Here is a 24,814-nt window from a genome sequence, read left to right as displayed (position 1 = left end):
CCAATTCTGATTTTGCCTACTTGTGGTTTCCAATAAACCTGCGATTTTAGTTCATTGATCGCGAACTATACCCCGATTACGATATTTCTAACCCTCAGGATGCCACAAACTCACTCTTTCTCATAGTCAAAAATGGTTCAAATGGCTCTGAGCACTATGGGACTTAACATCTGTGGTCATCAGTCCCCTAGAACTTAGAACTACTTAAACCTAACTAACCTAAGGACATCACACACATGCATGCCCGAGGCAGGATTCGAACCTGCGACCGTAACAGTCGCGCGGTTCCGGACTGAGCGCCTAGAACCGCTAGACCACCGCGGCCGGCTCTCATAGTCCATGTGTGAGAACATCAATCGATTTGATGGCAGAAAATAAACTGTCGATTGTCGTCCGGGACGATGCCGTTCGGGCGATGAGATCAACTACACTCCTGGAAATTGAAATAAGAACACCGTGAATTCATTGTCCCATTCCTGACACAATCCTGGGGTCAGATACATCACATGATCACACTGACAGAACCACAGGCACGTAGCCACAGGCAACAGAGCATGCACAATGTCGGCACTAGTACAGTGTATATCCACCTTTCGCAGCAATGCAGGCTGCTATTCTCCCATGGAGACGACCGTAGAGATGCTGGATGTAGTCCTGTGGAACGGCTTGCCATGCCATTTCCACCTGGCGCCTCAGTTGGACCAGCGTTCGTGCTGGACGTGCAGACCGCGTGAGACGACGCTTCATCCAGTCCCAAACATGCTCAATTGGGGACAGATCCGGAGATCTTGCTGGCCAGGGTAGTTGACTTACACCTTCTAGAGCACGTTGGGTGGCACGGGATACATGCGGACGTGCATTGTCCTGTTGGAACAGCAAGTTCCCTTGCCGGTCTAGGAATGGTAGAACGATGGGTTCGATGACGGTTTGAATGTACCGTGCACTATTCAGTGTCCCCTCGACGATCACCAGTGGTGTACGGCCAGTGTAGGAGATCGCTCCCCACACCATGATGCCGGGTGTTGGCCCTGTGTGCCTCGGTCGTATGCAGTCCTGATTGTGGCGCTCACCTGCACGGTGCCAAACACGCATACGACCATCATTGGCACCAAGGCAGAAGCGACTCTCATCGCTGAAGACGACACGTCTCCATTCGTCCCTCCATTCACGCCTGTCGCGACACCACTGGAGGCGGGCTGCACGATGTTGGGGCGTGAGCGGAAGACGGCCTAACGGTGTGCGGGACCGTAGCCCAGCTTCATGGAGACGGTTGCGAATGGTCCTCGCCGATACCCCAGAAGCAACAGTGTCCCTAATTTGCTGGGAAGTGGCGGTGCGGTCCCCTACGGCACTGCGTAGGATCCTACGGTCTTGGCGTGCATCCGTGCGTCGCTGCGGTCCGGTCCCAGGTCGACGGGCACGTGCACCTTCCGCCGACCACTGGCGACAACATCGATGTACTGTGGAGACCTCACGCCCCACGTGTTGAGCAATTCGGCGGTACGTCCACCCGGCCTCCCGCATGCCCACTATACGCCCTCGCTCAAAGTCCGTCAACTACACATACGGTTCACGTCCACGCTGTCGCGGCATGCTACCAGTGTTAAAGACTGCGATGGAGCTCCGTATGCCACGGCAAACTGGCTGACACTGACGGCGGCGGTGCACAAATGCTGCGCAGCTAGCGCCATTCGACGGCCAACACCGCGGTTCCTGGTGTGTCCGCAGTGCCGTGCGTGTGATCATTGCTTGTACAGCCCTCTCGCAGTGTCCGGAGCAAGTATGGTGGGTCTGACACACCGGTGTCAATGTGTTCTTTTTTTCCATTTCCAGGAGTGTATGATCTGACCGCGCACGTAATGGCGTACTGATTTGAAAAGATCGGCCGATATCGGTCGTCGGTGGTACCAACCGATATCGGCGCCACTGTGACCGCAGCGTAACGCATGCCACTTGTCGAGCCGTATCGCCAGACGGACCGCTGGCCCGTGCCGAAGTGAGCAGAGCGCGCCGGCGGATTGTCCGTCCATTATGGCGGCCTGTGTGGCGCCGTTTGCCGGAGTTCCTCCACGCCACGACAATCGCTCATTGTGCCGAGCCGCTGTGCCGGTAAACGCCGCCAGCTAGTGTGGGGATCAATAGCGCGCGGCGGGACGGCCTACATTCGGCGCAGCTGCTATTGCCGAGACGACGGCTCTGCTCGCTCGGTACCCGCAAAGTTCGCTTTGGCGACACACATAATGGAGCCCCCTGGTGCGCCGCTAATAATCTCACCGGACAAAACTGTTGTATTCACCAAATGCACTTTGCACCTAACCTAAATGCTGCAGGAAGGGACGCTCCACCACCGAAAGCAGTTGTTGTCATGAGATGGCTACAGTGGTCAGGATGTTTGTGGTATAAGTGTACATATTTCTGCTGACAGTAGACCATTTCTACTGACGATAATTTTTTGGAAGATTCCCTTAGAAAATCAGTGATCGATAAAATTATATTAAAATTATTTCGACATAAGAGTCTAGATCACATGTAGGAGATAGTGGGGGAATCACAGACGTGGAGTAATGGCAAAAACGTATGTTTCGCTATGTTACAGAAGGATGGAAGATATTTCCAATGGCACAATTCTGAGACGAGTCTGAACAAACAGTTCTGAACTGACGCTGCACTCGCTGTTTACCTCACATTTTTTCAACAATTTCATATAATCTATGAGTAAACTTCAAAGGGTATATAACATCGAAACGCGGTATAGTTTTTGAGAATTAATGCCTAATTAAACAACTTTTTAGGTACTGTCTGCTTGTATCATGTGAGTCTAACCCAAATAAAAACATTTATTTTGTATTACCGTATGTGTTGGGTAGTTCCGGACGTTTTGAATGGGTTAATCCCCAACGTCTGTAACTACTCTTGCACAGTTAATCACATCTGTTCCAGAAGGCACGAAATTAGCAAAAAAAGACGGAGACCAAATACAACTTAGATGACTTAAAGAGGGTCATTAACGATATCTAAAATGAAATACATTCACTGGGAGAAGCAGCTGTTACTTTTTTCCAAAAAGTGATAAACAAGAAATGGAATTAGAAGAACAAACCTTAAAATGCAGTATTTTATGGGTTAACTATAGAAGTGCTGCGAGAAATAGATTTCAAATTTGCTGAAGTAAATAATTTGAAATATAATGTTGAAAAAACACCCCTAATGGCAGGAAAAGACTGGTTGAACGTATGTAAAACAAAACTGAAAAAGGCGTCCTAATATTTTGCTACGGAAACCTGAGTACACTTCGCTCAGTACACTTACTGCTTTTAATGAAAAGGAAGTGAAAATGTTGTTCAACAACTAGCAGGCTTTGCAAACAAAATACCACTTTGATGCTAACAGTATTTACAATGTTGCCGAGACAGGCATTTATAACGTCCAATGGAATTCAAGGATTTTAGCATCAGAGGGCCAGAAACAAGTGGGCGTGGCATCAAGAGGTGAAAGAGGCACCACAACAACAGCTCTTTCCGCATTTAGTGCTTCTGGTCTGGTCATATGTAAAGTATGCTAGCGGCAAGACACAATCAGTCCCTTCTCTGCGCGGCAGCAATATTCAATACTATCGACGACGGCGCTGCCGAAGCACAGTTACTAAGCAGGACCTTCAGAAATTACTTCATCAAAGAAGATGAAGTAAAAATGCCTGAATTCGAATTAAGAACAGCTGCCAACATGAGTGACATAGAAATACATATCCTCGGAGTAGTGAAGCAACTTAAATCACTTAATAAAATGGTTCAAATGCCTCTGAGCACTATGGGTCTTAACATCTGAGGTCATCAGTCTCCTAGAACTTAGAACTACTTAAACCTAACACATCCATGCCCAAGGCAGGATTCGAACCTTCGACCGTAGCGGTAGCGCGGTTCCAGACTGAAGCGCCTAGAACCGCTCGGCCACTCCGGCCGGCTGTGGTACTTCCCCGACTTGTTATACCACAAGTATCAGGTAGCAATCTACTCGTCTCAACTTCCTCTACATTCCTCTGGTTCAAAATGGTTCAAATGCCTCTGAGCACTATGGGACTTAACATCTGAGGTCATCAGTTCCCTAGAACTTAGAACTACTTAAACCTAACTAACCTAAGGACATCACACACATCCATGCCCGAGGCAGGATTCGAACCTGCGACCGTAGCGGTCGCGCGGTTCCTGACTATAGCGTCTAGAACCGCTCGGCCACACCGGCCGGCCATTACTCTGGTACGTCGTAAACAGTGACAATGTTTGCATAATATAGAAAATAAATATCAGTGTACATAAAATGTCTTCTATCTCGGAAACAATTAAGAGTATGGCATACGTCCATATGACTTTTTCCACTGCGGCCGGCAAATCGCTTAATAAAAGAAAGTCTTCCGATCCAGACTGTATACCAATTAGGATCCTTTCAGAGTATGATGATGCAATAGCTCCATACAATCGCTCGCTCGACGAATGATCTGTACCCAAAGGCTGGAAAGTTGAAAAGGTCACGCCATTCGTCAAGAAAGGTAGTACGAGTAATCCACTAAATTACAGGCCCGTATCATTAACGTCGGTATGCAGCAGGATTTTGGAACATATATTGTGTTCGAACATTATGAATTGTCTCGAAGGAGTGGTCAATTGACACACAGTAGACACGGTTTTAGAAAATATCGTGCTTGTGAAACTCAACTAACTCTTTACTCACATGAAGTTTGGTGTGCTATTGACAAGGCATTTCAAATTGATTCCGTATTTCTAGATTTCCAAAAGGCTTTTGACACTGTACCACACAAAGGGCTTGTGATGAAATTGCGTGCATGTGGAATATCGTCTTAGTTATGTGATTGGATTCGTGATTTCTGTCAGAGAGGTTACAGTTCATAGCAACTGACGGAAAGTTATCGAGTAAAACAAATGATTTATGGCGTTCCCCAAGGTAGTGTAGTAGACTTTCTGCTGTTCCTTATCTATATAAGGGATTTATGAGACAATCTGAGCACCCGTCTAAGGTTGTTTGCAGATGATGCAGTCGTTTATCGGCTAGAAAGTTCATGAGATCAGAACAAATTGGTTCAAATGGCTCTGAGCACTATGGGACTTAACTTCTGAGGTCATCAGTCCTCTACAACTACCTAAACCTAACTAACATAAGGACATCACACACATCCATGCCCGAGGCAGGAGTCGAACCTGCGACCGCAGCGGTCGCGCGGTTCCAGACTGTAGCGCCTAGAACCGCTCAGACACTCCAGCCGACAGAACAAATTGCAAAACGATTTAGAAAAGATATATGTAAGGTGAAGAAATGAGCAATTGGCCGTATACAATGAAAAATGTGAAGCAATCCAGATGAGTGATAGAAGGAATCCGTTAAACTTCGGTTACACGGTAAGTCAGTTAAATCTGAAAGCCATAAATCAACTAATTACCTAGGAATTACAATTGCCACCGATATAAATTGGAAAGAACACTTATTAAATGTTACGTTTGTCTGTCCTCTTTCGGATACTGTTGCGCTATCTGGGATATTTACCATAGAAGAATAAAGGGGTACATCAAGAAAGATAAGGAGGAGTTGCAAGTACTGCCTTATGATGAAACGGTCGAAAGGGGTAAGGACATTAAAGTAACTCATAAATAGGTGCATCGAATTATTAATGCCGAGAGTAGTATAAATTGCCTGCGAGAATTGGACGTTCCATGCTATGGACGAATCTCTCTAGAACAAGTAACCAGAGATGTATATTTGAGGACTCTGTGTGAAGCGATTACAGAGAACGGAAGTGTTTTATGTTCGAGATATTTTGCTGTTGTTGTGCGACGCTATTAAGCTCCATTGTTCAAATGGTTCAAATGGCTCAAGCACTATAGGACTTAACATCTAAGATCATCAGTCCCCTAGACTTAGAACTACTTAAACCTAACTAACCTAAAGACATCACACACATCCATGCTCGAGGCAGGATTCGAACCTGCGACCGTAGCAGCAGCGCGGTTCCAGACTGAAGCGCCTAGAACCGCTCGGCTACAATGGCCGGCAAGCTCCATTGTGAATGTTTAGTTAGTCGATGGCACAATAAACAAATTCAAGAAAATAATACGCATTCAAGGTGTATATTTATCAATTTATAAAAGATTTCAGAAACGTTCTTCAGATATCACGTGACGTTGATCGATCGGAGGTGCAGTGAGGAATGTTAGTGCGAGACTGCATCGTTTCACGGTCAATATTCTTCGCGAGAATACCTCAGAAGCAATAAACTTCGTTGTTAAAAAGTTATACACATCAATCCATACGCATCATACAACATAGCACCTAGTTGTGCCGAGCGATCTTCGTAGCGAAATAAACATTTTAGAGATTTCAGGTGGAGCTAAAAATGGTACTGCGCAGTATGGGACTTAACATCTGAGGTCATCAGTCACATAGAACTTCGAACGACTTAAACCTAATTAACCTACGGACTTTACACACATCCATACCCGAGGCATGATTCGAACCTGCGAGCGTAGCAGTCGCGCGGTTCCAGACTGAAGTGCCTAGAACCACTCGGCCACTCTGGCTGGCTCAGGTGGAGCAGTTCCGACGAGGAGTACCAGCGAGATCGGCGCTGTGGGACACATATCTAGCTCTCCTGTGGTATTTAAAACCAAAGACATATTCTTTAGCTTTTAAAAGACTATATATATATATATATATATATATATATATATATATATATATATATATATATATATATATATATATCACAAAATTGTGCATGTACTAATCCATATATTGTACGTGTGTTTCATGTACAATACAATTGGTGGAGTCTGGTCGTCTGAGCTGAGCAGTCCTGATCCCCACTGCAGAACTTCACATCGCTGCAAACACACACAACTATCAGCAATCTCACCTCAATCTGCTCTTTTAAGCCGAATAGTCTCAATATTTATAGGGTAATATAGTTCTATATTTTCACTTCACTTCCGTATTTTCTTCAGAAGTTGTCATAGCCACTTATTTGGTGCATTCTTTTCAGAAGGAATTTTTATATGAGATAGTGTGTGTACAAACATATAGGTATTTTGTGTTTTCTCATTTTGTTTTGGTCAAAACTAGATCATAATTTAAAACGGGTAAAGAGAAAGTTTAGATGTTCACGAAATTGTTGAAAATACGAGTGCAGAGGATACAGTAGCTTTGCCTCAACAGGAGACAAATCCTGTGGCTCAGATCTTAGACCAACTAAGACTTTTGTCTGTCTCGTTAACGACTATGTCAGGTGTGGTTCAAGCAGTATCACAAAGGCAGGAAGGCATGTAACTGAAGCAAACTGATGTGTCATTGGTGGTACAGACAGTATCACAAAATCAAGCAGACATGTCAGCTGCAATTCAGGCATTAGTTAACCAGCAACAATAAATCTCAAATGAGATAACTGAGTTGCAAGATACACAAAAGCAGTTTCCATCGGAAACCAAAAGGATTACCGAAAAAATGCAAAACATGAAACCGAAGCAGGAGGAAGTAGAAACTTCCATAGTGGAATTAACAGAAACTGTGACTACCATAGCTTCTGGATGCGATCAATTGATACGAGAGAATTTCAGTAAACATCAACAGGATTTCTCAAATAAATTAGGTGAATGGATATCCGCTAAGGAAAACCAGGTGATGCTATGTGTAGATGCAAGTATAAAGGAAGCGGTAAGAAAATTGCCTATTGACATCTTACCAATTGCAGAAAATATTAAAGAAGACATTAAAGAGGTAAAAGAACAATTAGGTGAGAATTCTAAACAATGGAAGGACGAGATAGTCCATTCTGTTGAAAATATGTCCAGAGATATGGAACAGGTGTGAGGGGCAGTAAAAGACAGTAGAAACGAGCTGCGTGAAGCAGAACGAACGCAGGGCTCAAGCCATGAATCATGTTATGGTAACGGGCATGCTTTGCCACAGGGAAATAAAAATTGTGTCGGTATGCATGCAGACCCGCAAGCTAATAATGTGTTCGCTGAAATGCTAATGGAGGAAAAATTCTTGAAACATAGGCAGTTTCAGACGTTCTCACCTGACTGAAAATCCATAAACCCAATGGTATTTATACGAGGATTTCATGGAGTACTACCAAGGGCATGGACTGAAGCACAAAAGATCAGTTACGTTTCAGGATATATTCAAGGTGACAGTGAGTTATGGGCCACGGATATGATGGATACGTGCAAAACGTACAAGGAATTTGAGAAGGCATTTCTTGCTAAGTATTGGTCACAAGGTGTGCAAGAACGATTAAGCAAAGAGGTCTTTAACCCGGAGCCATTCTGCGTAAAAGCAGGAAGTCTACGGCGATCCTTAGAGAAGTATTTAAATAAAGCAAGATACTGGAATGAACCTATAACGCACAAGGATATTTTGCATATTTTGAAGGCGAAACTTCCGGCTGAGATGAGAGAGAAGTTAATACACGCATCGGAGGAGAATTTAGAAGGATTCATGTCAGTCTTGGACTTCATTTATTTGCTCCAATAAGATATTAAGTCAAGACCAGACAGACACAGCGCGTACTCGCAGCCGAATAATGCTTACAGCAGCCGAGCGAGCAATCAGCTGATTCAGGAGACAAATGCAAATCGCGCTCTACCACACTGCAACAACTACGACCAACGTCGTAATCCACGTAGCGGTAATGAAAACCATTTCAGATACGGGAAAACAGACGGAATCGACACGGCAGAAGGTACAATCCAGGTTATAACGTGAACTCCAATTCTACGAATTGGCAAACAAGAATAGGCAGACACAATCTTCTGTGCCGATGGATAATGACTGGAGGCAACGAATACCAGTTATTACAGAAGTGAGAAAGGGTGTAGCTTATGAAAATAAATCGCACTCGGAAAACTGATTCCGACGGAATCGTGCCCCGGAGGAGCGGTCGAGAAAAGGTATAGGGGCTATGAGCAGAAAGTAAATATGATGAGGTACAACGAAGGAAGATAAATAGAAGAGGAGCTTTGTGCTGACACAACTAAATGTATGGAAGAATAATCATCGAAACCCGTTTCTGCAATGAAAGTTGAAATAGAGGATATTCCAGTAATGGTAGTTTTGGGTACGGGCGCATCAGAAAACGGAATATCAATGAGTTTATTTAATAAAATAATGAAGAAGACCCCATTAATGTCATTTACTGCGCAACACTGTAAAATACTAGGAGCGTCTGGCACGTTCAAAATGGTTCAAATGGCTCTGAGCACTATGCGACTTAACTTCTGAGGTCATCAGTCGCCTAGTGCTTAGAACTAATTAAACCTAACTATTCTAAGGACATCACACACATCCATGCCCAAGACAGGATTCGAACCTGCGACCGTAGCGGTCGCTCGGCTCCAGAGGGTAGTGCCTAGAACCGCACGGCCACTCCGGCCGGCGTTTGGCACGTGACCACAACCTGTGAAGACACAGACGATGCTAAAATTGGATCTAGGAAATGCAGCATAACATGCGTGTTCCTGGTAGTGGATAAATTAAGTCGACTGTGTTCTGGCATTTGAAACTATCAGCGAGAAGGACGCAAAATTAGACTTCTCTACCGGGAAAGTAAATTTTGGATCGATGGAGTCCTAGCCCAGGTAGATTTGCTAAGGAAAGAAGGAAAACATGTAAGATACTGCAGAGAGGCAAAGTTGTAGTTGATAATGAAAAAGCGCCGACAAAGCAAAACAAGTTTAATTAAAGTCATCTAAGTAGTAGAAATGTCCGAGAAGATAAAACAGAAGTTGAGCGAGTCAGAGCACATTAAGAATGAGCATAGCACACAATTGTCTATCCTGTTAAGCAAGTATATGAGAGTGTTCGAAGAACAACACAGTATCATAAGGGTTATACACGTCTTTTGAATGTCAAGTCACACAGAACATACTGCCATAGTTTCTATCCCATTCCTTGGAAACAACGCAATGCAGTGGACCAAGAAATACAGAGGATATTAGATTAGAATCTAATTGAACCTTGAAACAGTCCTTACTGCAGTCCGCTTCTCGTTGTGCCGAAACCAGGTGGAAAGGTATGTTTTGTACTCAATGCTCGTGTAATTAACACAATTATTGTATCAGTATGTACTCACCCAGAAATTATAGATGAGTTGCTCCAAAAGTTAAAGGAGTGAAGTATTTTACACAAATCGATTTGTGTGCTTCATACTGGCAGGTCAAGTTAGATGAAGAGTCGAGAAAGTATACTGCGTTTGTATATACTGGAAGAAGTTATCATTTCAAGATTCTTCCATTTGGTTTGAATATCAGTGCAGGAGAATTCATATCCGCTTTGGATGCAACTTAAGGACCTGAACTAACGAGTCACCTAACATTGTTTGTGGATGACATCTTGATAGCTACAAATACCTGGGAAGAACATGTGAATCTACTGAAACGAGTATTAGAGAGATTTTCTAGTGTGGGAATTACACTAATCTCCAAAAGTCACATTTCTGCCTGGAGAAAATAAAATTCTTAGGGCATTTAATAAATTCAAGAGGCATCTTACCAGATGAAAAGAAGATAACTGCGATAAAAAAATTTCCTAATCCTAGAACGAAAAGGCAGTTAAAAGGATTTTTAGGTCTTGCATCGGTTTTTCGTCGGTTCATAGAGGATCAGTCGATGAATTCTGTGCCGTTACTAAATTTATTAAGGAAGAACGTGAATTGGCATTGGACTGAGGAATGTCAACGAGCATTCAAAGCAATCAAGCAAGCTTTGTCTAATGCAAAGATTCTCTAACATCCTCATATGTCCTTGGAATTTGGATTAATGACGGATGCTTCATCTATTGGTTTAGGAATTTGTCTGGTCCAAATTCGAAAAATAGATGGCAAGCCCACCTTTTTCCCAATAGCTTTCGCTAATAGGACACTGTCAAGTTGCGAGAGACCGTATATTACCAAGGAAGAAGAGGCTCTTGGACGAGTGTGGGCATTCTAAAAGTTCAATTATTATTTATATGGAAAAAGAACCACTGTGTATTGTGACCATCAAGCTGCTTTTCACGAACTTGTAAGCTATTACATGCAAGATTAGGAAGATGGACGGTCGCTCTTCAAGAGTACCAATTCCGTATTGTGTACATACAAGACAAGAGAATATAATAGCAGATGCGTTATCCCGTCTTCTAGAAGGATTAGAAGAAGGCCTCATCTTGGATGAAAATGAAGATGAATTTCCAATATTATTTATGTGATATCAAGTAAACCGAAGATAGTATTTAGAGTTATGTGGTGATATGATGAGACTCCAACAAAGTGATCCAAGATAGATGAAGATTCTACAGAAATTAGAAGATCCACAAGAAGATAAAATAGGCCAGTACAATAAGATAGTGAATGATGTACTGTTTCATCATCAGAGTATTATGAGTCAGAATTGGTGTGTATGTATACGCGAGGAATATGAGGAGAAATTAATGACGTACACTCACAACACTTGGGGACACTTTGATGTTGCAAAATGTGTGAACAAGCTGAGAGTGTAAATCAAAAGTTCAAATGTGTGTGAAATCTTATAGGACTTAACTGCTAAGGTCATCAGTCCCTAAGCTTACACACTACTTAACCTAAATTATCCTAAGGACAAACACACACACCCATGCCCGAGAGAGGACTCGAACATCCGCCGGGACCAGCGGCACAGTCCATGACTACAGCGCCTCAAACCGCTCGGCTAATCCCACGCGGCTGAGAGTGTACTGTTACTTCCCATATTTACGTAGAAAAGTATGAAGACTGCTGAGAAAATGTGTAAAATGTCAGAAAATAAAACCAAATAACAATGGCAGTAAAGGTCGGTTACATTCCATTATTCCGAAAAGCCGCTAACTATTTTATCTGTGGATGTATGTGGACCATTACCGAGGGCTAGGGGAGGCTATAAATACATTATAGCTTCCTTGGACATATTTACAAAATACGTCAAATTCTGTACAATGAAAACTGCTAGAGCAGCGCCAATTCTGAACCGTTTATTCAATTACTAGATTCCGCGCGTTGGAAAGCCGAACGCATTGTTACCTGACAGTTCTACAAATTTCACTGGATATAGGTTGAGGCATGCATTAGCTCGCCCCAACATCACACAAATATTAACGTCCAGATATAACCCGAGCGCGAACCCGATCGTGAGAACTTTCCTCTAATTAAATAGATGTATGCGAACATATTGCGATGCGGAAGCAGACAAGATGGATAGAATATCTCGATACATTTGAGGAAGTGATGAACAGTTTACCTCATATGACCACAAACCTTACAGCTGTTGAACTAATGTTCGAGAGAAGAGAAAGAAATGAATGGATAGATAAGATTCCAAAGATATCAGAAGAAGAAACCCAGTGGCAAGGTAAGATAAGAAAAGCTTTAATAAATCTGACCGAAAGTACCAGAAAGAGGAAAGTAGATTTTCACTAAAGAATCTTACGGAGACAATATTTTGGCGTTATCGAAAGAATATTGTTACGTACACATTCTCGTGCGTCGCTGCTAAACAAGAAAAATAAAAAATGGCAACTGATGTGCGAAGGACCATTTGAAGTGATTAGGATACCAAATCAAAGAGCATATGTCTTAGGACATCCTGAGACCAGAAATATAAAGGGTTATATCCTCATCACGATTTAAAAAAGTTTCATTCCTGAGGGAATGAAGAAATATAAGAAAAGGAAGGTAATTTTTCGAATTGTAATAAAAGTAATTTTTTCATTAATTCAGATAAGATTATGATGTCTCGACAGGGATCCATTAGAGATGAATTATAATGATTACGCAAATATATATGTTTTCTTTCAGCAATGTGATTTTGTGTATTCTTAAGGAAAAGTAATTATGACGCTTTTTTAGTTTCAGTAAAAAATATAGTTGTATTGGATATCTGTGATATCTGTTTCAGTTTTCATGTAATTGTTAGTAATAGATACATGGTTATATTCATGTGAAAGGCATAGGACACAGCATAATAGCTGATTAATTATTTTAAAGAATAAAGTCAGTTCATTGGGTGGAGTTTCAGGAAATTTTATTGAGATAGATTACCAACGAAAGTATTTGGGAGGACAATGCTGGACCAGATTGAGAGGGATATGTGTGATCGTTGTGGGGTGTTTGGTATTAAATTTTAATTATTTGAAGTATGATAAATGAAAAAGAGAAACGACTGGACTGAATTTGTGTAGATTCGGGGGAAGTAGATAAATTCGTAATTATATTCTGTAAAGGCTAAAGCTAATTTCGCAGAGTAGTGATAGATTCCGTGAACAGCAACGAACTTCACGTGAAGTGTTGTGTGTTTCCAGGTACAAAATAAATTATGAACAAGCGCTGCTGCACTGTCAAAAAAAAGAAAGTAGTGATGAGATACCAGAGTCGTCATCTGTGTGCTAACAAGTAAGGATATACTCGTGTGCGTCATATTCGAAAACAATTTTGTGCTTCATTGAAGAAAAAGGTGAAGTCACGAAAGGACAACGAGTGTGGACATGGCACTCTGATATTAATAAACAAACGTATAAAGGAGAAAAGAATCGATAATTGTGGCGAAAGATTACTCGAATATTGAGTAATAAAACGTATATTACTTCTTCCGAATCACTAAATTCAGATCAGTCGAGTGAGAATGAAGAGTATAAGTACTAACCCGTTCTCACACAGCGCTTTCCCATCAGTAATGATTAGCATTGATACTTGTTCCGGGCCGGCCGTTGTGGCCGAGCGGTTCCAGGCGCTTCAGTCTGGAACCGCGCGACCGCTACGGTCGCAGGTTCGAATCCTGCCTCGGGTATGGATGTGTGTGATGTCCTTAGGTTAGTTAGGTTTAAGTAGGTCTAAGTTCTACGGGACTGATGACCTCAGATGTTAACTCCCGTAGTTGGGTTGGGTTGGGTTGTTTTGGGGAAGGAGACCAGACAGCGAGGTCATCGGTCTCATCAGATTAGGGAAGGACGGGGAAGGAAGTCGGCCGTGCCCTTTCAAAGGAACCATCCCGGCATTTGCCTGGAGCGATTTTTAGGGAAATCACGGAAAACCTAAATCAGGATGGCTGGACGCGGGATTAAACCGTCGTCCTCCCGAATGCGAGTCCAGCGTCTAACCACTGCGCCACCTCGCTCGGTAAGTCCCATAGTGCTCAGAGCCATTTGAACCATTTTGAACTTGTTCCGGGTTATGTTACAGGTTCACGCATCCCTGCCCTGTGAATGGCCCCGTGAGGGTATGACCCAGCCGTTCTCCTACCTGAGGATCAGCCCTGTTCCTGACCATCCCTACCAACCCACACACACTAGCAAGAGGGTCATCCTCCGCCTCTACACACACCTGTCCTGCAGCTTCCATCAGACGTCGTGCTGACGTCGCCACCAAGACATCTTCACATTTACCCGACTCCACCAATGCAAGAACACCCTATATAAAGACAATGTCAGATCTGTTATCTATACTTTTAATTAATTTTTGTAAATTACTGGGTGGAACATAAGGTTAAATTAGCCTCGTTCCAGGTTTTCCATGGTTTCCCTCAGGATCCCTTGCCCGAATGGGAAGGCAGTTCTGATCGAAAGTCCATAGCCACACGAGCCGTTTACAGAGTTACATAAACGGCTAATGTCAAAATGTTTAACCTTATGAGAAGTAGCGAGTGATTATGAAAGCTACACAGTTCATAAGCGGCCAAAGTAGTCATCAGCCGCCAGAATATTCCACTCAGTAATGTTGTAGGAAACAGCAGGGACAATTTTTTTACAGCTTTGGACCCGTATGTATATATAAAGAAATTCCGCCTTCAACAATGCGCATAGTAATGGATCGTAAATGGTGGAAAACTTTGACTCAGCTTCGGCGGATTATTAATGCCAAGAGTAGTATAAACTGAGAGAACTGGACGTTCCGTGCTACGGACTCATCTCTCTGGAATAAGCAACTGAAGATGTATATTTGGGGACTCTGTGTGAAGCGGTTACAGAGATCGGGCGTGTTTTATGTTGGAGAGATTTTGCTATTGTTGTGCGACGCTATTAAGCTCCATTGTGAATGTTTAGTTAGTCGATGGCACAATAAACAAATTCAAGAAAAAAATGCGAATTCAAGGTGTGTGTTTATCAATTTATAAAAGATTTGAGAAACATTCTTCAGATATCACGTGACGGTGGTGCAGTGTGGAATAACAGTGCGAGCCTGCATCTTTTCACGGTCAATATTCTTCGAGAGAATATCTCAGAAGCAACAAATTTTTCGTTGATAAAAAAAGTCAGACACATCAATCCATACGCATCATACAACATAGCACCTAGTTGTGCCGAACGATCTTCGTAGCGAAATAAACAGTTTAGAGATTTCAGGTGTAGCAGTTCCGACGAAGAGTATCAGCGAGATCGGCGCTGCGGGACGCATATCTAGCTCTCCCGTTGTATTTAAAACGAAAGGCTTATATTCTTTAGTTTTTAAAAGACTGAAGCTAAAACCTAAATAAAACCACTGGAAATAATAAATAAAATTACCAAACATAAATAAGAAGCAGAGAATTTCCTTAAACAAAATTTCTTAAATAAATAAATTAATTAATTAAAATATAATAAAACACGATACAAGATTTGAGGTGGACGTCATTAAAACAAAGGCTTATCGTTGCGGAGGAATCTTCTCACGAAATTGCAATCATCAACTCTCTTCTCCGAATGCGAAAATATTTTGTTGACGCCAACCTATGAAGGGAGAAACGATCTTCATATTAAAATAAGGGAAATAAGAGCTCGCAAGGAAAGATATAGATGCTCGTTTTTTGCGCGCGCTGTTCCAGATTGGAATAATAGAGAATTTTTGTTAAGGTGGTTCGATGAAACCTCTGCCAGGCATTTAAGTGTGATTTGCAGAGTATCCATGTAGATGTAGATATAGATGAAAATACATCAAGAGGATTTCTCTGTGACTAATGTGACGATGATTAGACGCTGCCCGTAATTACACCACACACCATCAGTAAACACTCCATGCTTTGTGGTGTGATCCCGGACACCTAGGTTTCGTTTCTTATTAATATTTGACTTTGTATTGAAAATCTATCTATGTTAACTATTGAAACTTAAGGTTGATTTTTTAAGTAAATTTCAGTAATAAATAGATTCGTAATTACACCTTTTTTTTAAATTTCGGTTCTCCCATCAGTGTCTGCAATTGCCCCTCTCTCCACTACGTTGTCTAAATTTCGTTTGGTGACTGGTTTTATCACCAACATCACACCAATATTTTACTCAATAAATAAAAGTATTACGTATTGTAAGTAGTCGAGAAATGAATACAGTCTTAGAAGTAACAAAAAATAAAAAGAGCAGGATCCTGTAGCGTGGAGCAGGCAGCTCTGGAGGTGTGAGAACACTGCTGAGTACAGCTCAATCACTCGTGATTTTAAAGCGGAAGCTTCGCTCACTGGCTCCTGCTTTACGTCACCAATAGGCAATCGTAATAAACCGTTACTGTAATCTGCGAGATCTGTTTGTAAACGTCCACTATTACAAGTTGAAGTCGTAGAAGAATCACAGAAAAAGTTATCATGGATAATATGAATCTATATAAAAGAGTAGCATTACAAATTATTCTTAAATGGAGCAGAACGTTTCGCCCAATGACACTGCCTCATTTCAGTATATCACTCTCCACATGTTCTTGTATAAACTTGAGTGTGGCAGAAATAACTGGCAGGGCGCCGACTGATTACAAAGATCGATGTTCACTTGCCTGGCATAATCCTAGATACAGTGAACGATAACTAACATCATTTGCAAACTGTCCAGTTTGTCTATTGATTTGATGTTGCTATGTAATTAATCCAAATTCATATATGGAACCCTTGCATCCGGTGGATATCGAACACTTCATGTGTAAAAATTATAGCTTTATGTAAGTCGATTTATATGTAAATGATATACTTTGTGAATTACTGCTTTCATTCAATATGAACAGAATTTTCAGATTAATTGAAAGGGACGCAACTATGAAAATTTTTTAAAGTTATCAGCAACAATTTTTCCACTAACTTTTGTTGTAAGAAATATGCGTTAATTTAACTTAAGTATAATGGCTGATCATAAAGTTTCTGATCGAAGGCCGTACAGTCCAGAATCGGTATGCCAATCAGGCAAAATCGCTACGAACATTGACGCTATGATCCCACCGATGCACCAGGATGAAGATACCTGTTTGGTAAAACACTGTGTCGTGCTGCTTGAAGAGGTCCGTAACTGCCTGCTGTATGTCTACGTCTGATTGAATTCGACGAACCTTTCAAGGATTTTTTTAAGGGCCAAAGGCATGATAATAGCATGGGGCAGATCAGGACCATAGGGTAGGTGCTCGAGAGTCTCCCACTTGACTTGTCGTAACTTCTGCCTCACAACATTTGCTATCTGGAGACGTGCATCATCATCCTTGGTGTACTATTCCACAACGCTGATTTTCGACAGACATGCTGCCCCAAACACATTCCTCATTCTCCGATGTATGTCGACCAGTCCTCGTCCTTCAGAGGTCAAGAAAAGAATAACTACACTTTGGTCCCGTTTGGACGCGTTTGCTAATCACGTCGCCATAACTCACCTTTCCGCATTTACCGCACGCACGTCGGAAACACACGAATGCCACACTAATCCCTTGCCTATCTGACGGTGCTTTTATACCTGCATCAGAGTCACGCTACTTTTCATATACGTTTCAGCAACGCCCTCAAACGGGAAGATTCTGATCGCCATTTATGCTATCGCAGCCAGCAATGTAAATAATTACATTCTTTGCCTACAGCCGTAATCTTTTTAATCTGTCTTGATCATATATGTAGATGCAGTCGTACAGAGCAGATGGAACTTTGTAGCTAAGGAAGATGAAAGATTATTGTTTGACTTTTTGAACATAAACAGAAGCTAGAAGTCGATGAACTTTTATAATTTCGTTGTTAAAGTCACTCGTTGCCAATTAAGACTTTGGGAAATTTCGCGATCTCTTTGTACAGGAAAAACTCCAGACGACAATCACACCCTGAAAAGACAACAAAGCTGACAAAAAATCCAGCTAATTCGAAGGTTTATTGAAAGTTGGTGACACTGATGGTTTCGGGGCTTTAACATTATCGATGTATGGCGTATTACTTTATTTTTATTATAGATTATCCGATAGTATGTCAGATTTTTCATTTTTATATCCCTTACGTCTGACACTATTCGCATTGGAAATACAGATTTCTTAGGCGCTTCAGCAGTTCTGTGATGCGCTCCTCCCAGATGAATTTATTCTCAAGTTGTAATTCGAAGAATTTTGACTTTGTCCACTTCTTCTATCTGTACGTCAGCATATTTTAGGCATATACCGACGAAAAATCTCTTTCAAGTTCTGAATTCCATGTAATGTATTTTTTCAAAGTTTAGTGACACAATTGGCTAGGAACCAATTATTAATGCCCATTAACCAAACTTTCTAAAACTATACTTGATCTTTCATTTATTGGAATGTTGGTGTCATCTGCAAACAAAACAAATTTGGCATCTCGTAATGTTACTAATGATAGATTATTGATACAAGCAAGAAAAAAATAAAGACCCGAAGATGGAACCTTGTGGGACACCCTATGTAATTAGTTCCCTTTTGGATGAGGCCTGATAGCTTAATGTACGTCTCTTTCCTAATGAAACCTTTCGTTTCTTCAGAGATACAGGATTTCAGACAGCTTGCTGCATTTCCAACCGTAATTTGAGATTTACTTAGAAGAATATAGTGTCTTACGTAATCAAATGCCTTTGATAGATAGAGAACGAAGACTGAAAAAGAACTATGTACATGGACTACTGCATCTGAGTACCTCCCAAGTGGCAGTTGCTTCACTTCTTAAATTGCCCAAACAACACAGATTTGTAAATACCTGACTGAATGCATGTAGTGTAGCCCAACAAGTGGCCACTTTGCTCTTTTAAAGTGATTCAAGGCGTGGAATACACCATTGATATAATTGCACGTTTACCTCATAGTATGTGGAGACTGGAGTTCTTCCCGAATGAGTTGGTTCCGTAACGTCACACTCGTTTGAGACAGCTGCTTCTATAATAATGGTTTGCGAGGTTTTACGGTACAGACCAAGCCATACGTCAGAATTACAAATATATTTTTAACCAAGTTATCATTCATACAGTTTCAAACGACACTGAAGACCAAATGAAAAAACTCAACGTTAAGGTGCATCAAAATACTGGGTATGCATAAAAGAATGTCCCAGCTCCAATGGTGTGTTGCAATAGTTTACTTTAGATTATTTACAACAAATCATACAATAAACTGAAGGTAAAAAATCATTGTGTTTTTACAAATGCACCTTCAACTATATGGCAGACATCCAAACTAAAACCCAATTCTTCCCACACTTCGCTTAACAATTCCCGAGTAATGGAAGCAACAGCCTCTTCAGTTCTGCATCTCAGTTCTGGCAAATCATTAGGTAATGGCGGAACGTGGACACAATCTTTTATACAGCTCCAAAGGAAAAAAAATCGCTTGGGGTGAGTTCAGGCCAGTGGAAAAGGGCTCAGAGTAGCGGCCATTACAAACAATCCTATGATAGGTTTTCGACGTTAAACCACTCATGTACAGAGAGATGCCAATGGAGAGGGATTCCATCTCGTTTTGACATTCCCTTCTAATTGGGGAAGGAGCCACTCTTGCAACATCTCCGCATAAGCCACCCCTGTTACGGCAGTGTCAGTGAAAAACATGGTCTGTACAGTTGATTTTGGGACACAGCGCAATAAACAGTTAATTTTGGAGAACCTCTTTGATACTGTAGAACACTATGAGGACATATCACCCATAGATACGAACACGATGAAAATCTGCCTCCTCAATGAACACCACGTTACCAAGAAAGTCGCCGGCCGCGGTGGTCTCGCGGTTCTAGGCGCTCAGTCCGGAGTCGCGCGACTGCTACGGTCGCAGGTTCGAATCCTACTTCGGGCATGGATGTGTGTGATGTCCTTAGGTTAGTTAGGTTTAAGTAGTTCTAAGTTCTAGGGGACTGATGACCACAGATGTCCACAGTCCCATAGTGCTCAGAGCCATTTGAACCATTTTTGAACCAAGAAAGTCATCTTCCCACTGCAACACTTCACTTGCAAAGTTCTAATGTACACCACAGTCATCAGGGTTTACATTATATACCAACTGTAACCTGTATAGGGATATGTGGAAATGTTTCCTTAAAACCTTCCACAATGTCGTCTTTAGCAACCGACGTTAAGACTTGTGTCCCAAACGTATTTCTTAGGACTACAAAAGAGCGATATTCTGACACGGTTTTCGTAGTCCCATGGTTTTGCCTTAACGCACATCTGGTCGTTTCTTAGTGACTATAGCATCGTCTGACATTTTTGCCACATGGAGGATCGCAATTAAACTTTAAACTAACAATAAGTGCACGTTGAACTAAAATTTAAGATTCAACCTTAGCAAACTGCAAAACACAAAACGTTTTACAAAACTGTTAAGGTTTTCGTGGCTACTTGTTCACAAACTGCCTATTGCCTTCTGTCTCTGGTTCTTCGGCCGACGTTCGTCTGATGATTTTACTGACGTTTTGCCAACGCGAGTGGCTGGCATTGTCAAAGTTTCATCCCCCATCGCACAGTTCACCGCCGGTAATGGAGGGTGAAGCTTTGACAATGCAAGCCACTCGTGCTGGCGAAACGTCAGTAGAATCATCAGACGAACGTTGGCCGAACAACTCGAGACAGAAGCCAATAGGCAGTTCGACAAAACGCTTTATTTTCAGGACCCACCTTTCTGCGTATGTGGCGCTGCAAACGGGGAAGCAACAAAGCAAGACTCGAGCATGCGTTGATCAAAATCTGTTGGAGTCACTCTTTATGACCTTGATCCAGCACTCTAATACACTTACACGTAACTGGAAGATTCTGTTATGGACACCGCCATAGAATTTGCGGACCATCAGAGATCGCTGTTTCTCTTCACATGCAAAGTGAACTCTGCTGACAAGGGGTCAGAAGGGTCAAAAATACACATGAGTGAAAATCACTTCAATAATTTCGAAATAAAAAGCGAACAGAATGTGTATGATTTACATATCAAATACCTGCACTTAATTATTACCTACAAACCTAGAAGCAGATTTTATCAAAGCAAAATATCTTCAAAGTAAACGATGTTTTAATCCATTAATATTAACTAAAACATCGTCATTTACATCAAAGACGTTACCTGTTTCCAGGTATTTTGACTTCACATTTTGACTGAGATGCTTTAATTGCTTCAAAATACTTTTATCGGATAGAGAGAAACAGAACAGTAAACAGACTTCTTACGAGATCAGAAGTATCGTTGTTAGCCCGTGTACTGAGAGATGGGGAGAAACAGAGCCAAGATATCCGTCCGCTGCTTTACGTCAGGAACGCTATGGTCCAACACAGCTCTGGGATAATGTGGAAACGTGTTCGATTAATTCTTTGATTTGCGTTATGTTTTGTACGATGATAGTCGTATCTGAACGCACGTTTTTGGTTTGTAAACTGTTTTCCTTCGTGTAAGAGAAAGAACTGAAGTTACTGATCAGCAGTTACTGTACAGTTTATGTAGGTATTCAGCATACATTTTATTTGTCTCGTCTAGAAATACAGTTTTGTTGACCTACTTCGGATGTTAAACAAACTAATTCATTTGAGACGCACAAAGTAGCCCTTTCTGGCGCTCTACGTTTCCACGGCTGAAATTAACCTATTGCTCATCTTTAACTATGTTGTCAACAGGCTCACGTAACCATATACCATCTACCAGGAGAATGAAGACAGCTTGACAGCTACTCGATGATGGATGGTAGCTCTGATACACGATACGTCAATTAGGCAAATTCTTGGGACTTAAATTTGATACCTCTCGTGTTTGACTAGTGCTACAGATACCGTAATCTTCCCTACTACCAACGAAACTCTTCAGCTAGCTTCTGTAACCTCAGAGTGGCGATACTGCCACGTAAAGCGTAGGCCGCGAGTCCCAGGCTCGGTTATGTATGTGTGCTTCCTCGTTATTACCGGAAAAATGTACGGCGGTAAGGCCTATACTTTTCCTGTAAGACATGAGCGACTTCTCGAATCTGCTCAGTCAGCAAAAACACTGAGATATTGCGCAAAATAACGTTGCACGATAGGAGATAAATAGAATACTGAATAACTGTTGCAATAGAAATACGTGCATAGTTTCTCATAGAAATCTTTGTGGAAGACAGGCATTCCATTTTCTTTAATCCTGACCGAAGCCTAATGCAGAAGCCGTTCTGAAACATTTTAAGCAGAACCTAATTGGTATTGCAACACAGTTTGTCACTCAATTAGAGTGAGCTTATCTTCAGAATTAGTCAACGTCTTCTCGCATTTTAATTAATTGACAAGTAATTAAAAACTTTTGCATAGAAAAAATACTTAAATTGACCAAGAATGCAGATACAGCTGTAAGTAGCAGTTTCATTATAAAATCACGAAAAAGAAAAGGGGTTTGTTGGAAAAAGTGCGGCCATCATCGACAAATCACGTAAATTTGATGCAATCGGTGGAAGCATGTGGTGCAACGTAGATTAGGCTGAACTGCTGGAGGAGGCGCCAAGGCAGCAGCGTCACAGCACAGCAGATCGCATAACACTTCGAGAATGTAGGATGTAAGAGTAAACGACGAAGAATGATATGACAGTGCTTTAGAAATGTAAAATAGGTAATTAAAACTTTGGGACAGAACACCGGGGGCACAAGATCGGTGTGTAGAATAAAAAAAAATAATCGAAAAAGTTTTATTTTTAACAAACTGTTGAACATAAAGAAAAATGTAGTCAAATCATTGATAATATTGTTAGGTATCGTAAAAGAAAGCTGAAATAAGTTTTAACTCACAAGAAATAATGTAATCGCTTACCTACGAATCAAGAAATGATCGACGCAATCAACAGAACTCATGACCATCTGGAAGCGAACACAGAGCATGTTATACGCATGTGTTCCAGAATATTTCTTCAAAGTAGAAGAAACATCAGAACACTGTTTTACGATAAGGGCTAGAGAATTTCAGTGATCAATAGAGAAGTCCGCATGTTGCTGATTCTCTGACTAACATTTAATTGCAGGCAGAGTACATTATACGAACAAAAAAAGTGTTGCATAAATAAACATTTCAAAATTAACATTTAAAATTTCAAAAACAGAAATTCTGTAACAGGGTACGATGTACTACACTTATATCTGAAACCTTACTGTGACAGCAACCTTAAGTCATTTGACAGACTATTTTTGTGTAAGACTTTCACTGTACGCTTTTCGCATCGTTGTTGCAATGATGCGATTGTTAAGTCCCCGTATCCGTACGAACTCCACCGTCTCCAGCTTTACCTTGGAGTACTTTTCGCGACATACGTGTAAAGGGAAGTAATCTCCAGGAGAGAATTTTAACAACGTTTGCCCTGGAACTTGGAAGAGCACCTCGGTGACGCTTTCCGGATTGCTAAACGAACCTCTGAGGAAAGGCTCTCCTCTAACATTCTCTGTTTACAGTATCAGTGCTACCTGGTAAATGTCTTAGAATCAGTTGAACTCAAGTGTCAGTCGAACGAGCTTTTTTTAGAAGCTATTTCGTGGGTGGACAACATTTTCTGACAAATTTTCCAATAAATGTATCTACGATCTGCATTTGCTGCGATTAGTTTTATGTGACCGTTCTACTTCAAATCTTCCTTTATGCATATTGCCAGAGGTTCAGATATATAATGGGTGTGACTGTTTGAACTAAATGTTCGGTAATCCTTCAATCATACAGAAACGGATATTTCCGCATATTTATGCATAATATTTTACATAATTTTGTGTTGTCTGTCAACTCTCAAACCTGCTCGAAGAATCAATTCTGTGCGGGTCTTCCTCCATTTCACTACAATTTTCTAGCGTTGCGGTTTCTCCCTATGCGACAGCATCAGATACGAATCAACCGATGAAGTAGAGGAAAAAGTGAAAGAAACGATTGTTAACGATCATCGCTAATGTATGAAATTTTTTTTGAATATGAAACGAATGACACAATAAATTATTCCCAAATTGTTGAATTTAGAACAAATCAGTGGTAGCTAGATTAAGTCAAGAACGATGCCGAACTGCTGAAACGTAGCATGAATCATCGGTCTATGGATGTGATGTCAAAACTAAGGCTCCATTGTCCCAGTGGAAGTTTTCTGTATCGCCACAGGGGAGATTCAGCCATGACAAAACTATTTCACCTGGTGCGCAAGATGTACAAGACAAGGGAAATACTTTCACAAGGAACCCCTTAAGTGCGAGGTCGCATAAGGTCAATGATGCTTACGGCATTCACCGCCCCGCGTATTGTCTACCACGCAACACAGTATTGGTTGCTAATGGCAACAGGGGCGGAACTGGAGGTATCCAGTACAGAGCACAGCATGGGGCTACGGAGCATAGCTGACCTTAACTCACAACAGTGCTAGTGGTGTTGATACAGACAGAGCAATGGCAACGATAAACAATGCAAAAATTGCACTGTTTCTACAACAGTTGCCGGATCTCACATTTCGCCAGAAAAGAAAATATTCGCAGAGTCAGAAAGAAGTGGCAGATGAAATATTAGTGTTTCTGCAAGATGAGTCAGTGGAGTGTGTGTTGTCGTAGACGTCCGACTGTGCGGATAATGTACGTGAGGAATACAATAATGATGATACGCGCTTAACAAGTAAAG

This window comes from Schistocerca piceifrons, chromosome 7 (assembly GCF_021461385.2).
Source record: "Schistocerca piceifrons isolate TAMUIC-IGC-003096 chromosome 7, iqSchPice1.1, whole genome shotgun sequence".
Taxonomy (NCBI): Eukaryota; Metazoa; Arthropoda; class Insecta; order Orthoptera; family Acrididae; genus Schistocerca; species Schistocerca piceifrons.
This window is presented reverse-complemented; position numbering follows the sequence as displayed.